The 4,383-nt window shown below is 29.4% G+C and overlaps 1 non-coding gene across 1 annotated transcript; it reads right to left on the reverse strand.

Annotated features, from left to right (window-relative positions):
* Positions 1-736: 736 nt before the first annotated feature.
* LOC145240456 (U1 spliceosomal RNA) lies at positions 737-899 on the reverse strand. The gene has a single exon (XR_013862511.1). It is a non-coding gene; the product is annotated as a U1 spliceosomal RNA (small nuclear RNA).
* Between the last annotated feature and the right edge of the window lie 3,484 nt (positions 900-4,383).

Consider the following 4,383-nt stretch of genomic DNA (forward strand, 5'->3'; position numbering starts at 1 on the left):
CCTTCCATAAAACCATAATTTTGGTAACTGAAAACACCTTCATAATTAATGTAAGGGAATTGAGTCTTTTCACGAGTAATCCCTCTACAACATCCGCCTTCCATAAAACCATAATCTTGGTAACTAAAAACACCTTCATAATTAAGGTAAGGGAATTGAGTCTTTTCACGAGTAATCCCTCTACAACATCCGCCTTCCATAAAACCATAATTTTGTAACTAAAAACGCCTTCATAATTAAGGTAAGAGAATTGAGTCTTTTCACGAGTAATCCGTCTTCCATAAAACCATAATTTTGGTAACCAAAAATACCTGTGTACATCTGTTTGGATGCCCAATTTTCGAGGTGATGGGTGGGGTTCAACCAATAGACACACTAATTCTGCGGTAGTTTATTAGAGGTTTTCATTCATCAATCTATATCGAAAGAAGACACTTTCAGTTGTTGAAGGCGACATCTCGGCGGATTTCTTACGCTTACGAGATTGATATGATCAGGGCAAACGTTGGTGACGTGTACATGCAGATTAGATTATATCAGAACGTTGCAATGTAAGTGGATGAGAAACTGGCCGAAAGAATTGGCCTTTTTGTGACGTGTATAGAGACGAGCGATTGGGAAAAAGAAACAAGAACGTCCTTAAGCTGAAGACATACGGGCAGGAGGAAGCTGTGAATTAAAATGGTTTTCTCCTCAGGAGGAGTAATAGGGTTGAATTCTGATCTTTATTAAATTATCGGGGTGAGCGCGTACGCAGACCCCACACTTAGAAATCGCGCGTCCGAGTCGTCCACATTTGAGACGATCGCAAAGGTCAACCCAACCGCAGTGCAATGGAAGGGCCTCGCTCTGGGGAAACGGCCTTTATGATCACCGTTACCCCTACGCCAGGTAAGTATGAAGGTATAGGGCCATCCCACTAGTGTCTTTATATCATACATCTATACTCACCACTGGCAGTAATCTATAAAATATTAAATATGCTCTATATAGCTCTCACGAATATCAGTATATCACAACTTTTTCATTTTCCAATAACAACAATTCATAACAAAAAATATACTATCATTTAAACTTACAAACATTTTCACAAACTCCCTCAATTCTTAACAAAACTTACATTTTATTGTAATATTCGATGTCAAGGTCATTTACATGTCAACACCATAAATTGATAATCTTTTCAACGAGAACAACTACAAACGAATAAAAACATGTAAAATTCAAACCAAAGCACAAAACGTAAAAAAAAAAACACACACACACACACATTTTTATTGAATCAAATCAAACAGTTTTGTATTTTCATTAATCATATCAAAGCACGGATGAAACAAAGTAAATTAATACCAAAATAAACAAAACAAAAAAAATACAAAGTGGAGTTCACCCCCTGCGTAATTTGTATAATGATAGATTTTTGAAAATTTTTCACTGGATTATTATTATTGATGGGATACAAATTAACCAGATTATGAAAAAAAAAAAAAAAAAAAATCATTATTTCGACATTTGAAAGGAGTGCTCATTTTTTAGTTACAACGGTCTGGTAGGTCACCCATTTTGTAACCAATAAAAACGAAATTAAAAACGCCATCAGCTTACCGCATTTGTAAGCCAGAAAGATTTATTTTGTTTTTCCAAGAAAAAAAATAGAATGAACATTACTTTTTTGTTTTGTTTTTTTATGCAAATAAAGTTCCGAGTTTTTTGGGGTGTTTTTTGGTACTTATTTAGTGTTTCTGTTTCATTGCTGAAAAGTAATCTTTGATTGTGTGGGTGTTTTTTTTTTTTTTTTTTAATAATTTATATTTTCGGGTATACTTACAACGAATAAACACCCCAACCTCCCCATGTTAAGAATGGCTTTCGCATTGGACACCCACAATCTTGTCAGTATACCCGAAAACCGTCGTCGTCGAGGTTGTCGATAATATAGCATATTTCTTTGTTTTGGTAAGGCGGTTATTTTAGGCAAAACACGTTGATAGTTAATGTAAACGATATAAAGGTTATGGTTAACTTTCGCCACCCGTTGTTTACAAAGCCATTTGCCGGAAGTGACGTTTTATCTACGGATGATCAAAACCGTATAGAATGAACCTTTTTTTTTATATAAGTTTTATTCAAACAGGCTTTATTTGAACTTAATGGACTTTTTTTTTGTATTTATTAACTGTTTTATTCTTTTTATCAAACAAAAATAGAATTTTTATATTGACATATTATGGACTGTTTTTCGAACATCGAAATTTTTAAATTAGTTTTATTTAAAAAAAAAACAAAAAAAAGACGGTGTTTTTTTTTTTTTAATTGAATTCTAAACTTTATTTGAATTTTTCAACAAACTTTTACAGACATAATGGACTGTTTTTCAAACATCGAAATTTTAAAATTAAAGTTTTATGACCCTTCTAGAGTTATCGAATCTATAAAGTCTATTTTTTTATACGAATGAAAAAATTGTTAAAGAGTTAAAATAAACAAAGACTTTTCATTAAATATATTTAAAATAAATTATAAAATATCTATGAAGTCTATTTTTTATGTCTGTAAAAATTTGTTGAAAAATTCAAATAAAGTTTAGAATTTAATTTAAAAAAAAAACACCGTCTTTTTTTTTTTTTTTAAATAAAACTAATTTTAAAATTTCGATGTTTGAAAAACAGTCCATAATATGTCAATATAAAAATTCTATTTTTTTTTTTTTGATAAAAAGAATAAAACAGTTAATAAATACAAAAAAAAAGTCCATTAAGTTCAAATAAAGCCTGTTTGAATAAAACTTACATAAAAAAAAAGGTTCATTCTATACGGTTTTGATCATCCGTAGATAAAACGTCACTTCCGGCAAATGGCTTTGTAAACAACGGGTGGCGAAAGTTAACCATAACCCGATATAAAATATACTTTTCAAAATAATATTGGTAATTATGAAGAAAGAGAGAGCCTGTTTCCTCTGTTTGACTATAGGTGGCGTTAATGTCTGTCCACCCAGTTACGGAAGCACAAAATGTATATAATTGCACCCTTGAAATAAAAATAAATGTGTTTGTTATATTTTAATTTTAAACATGGTTTTGTTTGTTTGTTTGTTTGTTGTTTTTGCAAACATATTTAAGTTTTATTTTTTTCAAACATTTACATTTTATTGCTTGTTTATTTTCAAACATTTACGTTTTTTTTCTGTTTTTACGTTATTTTTTATTATTATTTATTTTGGCAAGCATAAACTAAACGTTTTTGCTATATTTTTCTTTTAAACATATTTATTGGTACAACCGTTTTTCGCGAGTATTTTTACGCTCTTATAATGAAAAAAAAATCAACGTTTTTTTCTTGACGCTCCCTTTTTCTTAATTTTTCTGCACTTATTTTACCTTTTCCGCGAGTATTTATATATATTTTTGAAAAAGGATATTTTAAACCCTGAATCTTGCTTGAAACTACTATTAAAAAATAGCGCGGTACAATAAGTGCATAAGCAAACTTTTCAAAAAGAAAAATATTTCAAAAATATTTAGTTTATGCTTACAAAAAATTTTAAAAAAAACGTAAATGTTTGAAAAAAAAAAAAACAAGCAACAAAACGTAAATGTTTGGAAAAATAAAACTTGAATATGTTTGCAAAAAAAAAAAAAACGTAAATATGTTTGAAAAAAAAAAGTAAAACTTAAATATGTTTGCGAAAAAAAAACATGTTTAAAATTAAAATAGAACAAAAACATTTATTTTTATTTCAAGGGTGCAATTATATACATTTTGTGCTCCGTAACTGGGTGGACAGACAGTAACACCACCTATAGTCAAACGGAGGAAACAGGTTCTCTCTTTCTTCACGATTACCAATAATATTTGTGAAGACAGAAGAAAAACAAGTGTATAAAGTGCTTGCACACATATTAATATCGTTTATTATTTTTAATGTAATAAGGAAAAAATACCAACTGCTTGAAGCATTTTTTTTTACTTTGCTAATGCTCTTTTAAAAACAAATCAAAATAATTTTTATGTGCAATTATTTTATTCACTATATTAATGTATAGAGATTTTTGTAAAAATAAACTTTATTCTTTAGAAAAAAATCTGGGTTACCTTTTACGGATAGGGTACCGACGTCCCGCCTTATTCTGAGTTCGGGGAGAAGCCGTCTGGCGTAAGCGGAGTCGAGGTGAAAAATTACCCCACCTCCAATAAAGTGCCGAGTTGTTAACTTAAGAAAAAAAAACAAAAAAAAAAAAAAACAAACAAACAAACAAAAAAAAAACATTTCAAATAATTAGAATGTTTTTTTATTTTAAAAGTTCAAATAATTAAAATTTAAAAAAAAAAACAGTTCAAATAATTAGTCATTTTTTACTCCCTTATAAATTCCACAAATAT

This window comes from Euprymna scolopes, chromosome 19 (assembly GCF_053919585.1).
Source record: "Euprymna scolopes isolate OS-2025 chromosome 19, ASM5391958v1, whole genome shotgun sequence".
NCBI lineage: Eukaryota > Metazoa > Mollusca > Cephalopoda > Sepiida > Sepiolidae > Euprymna > Euprymna scolopes.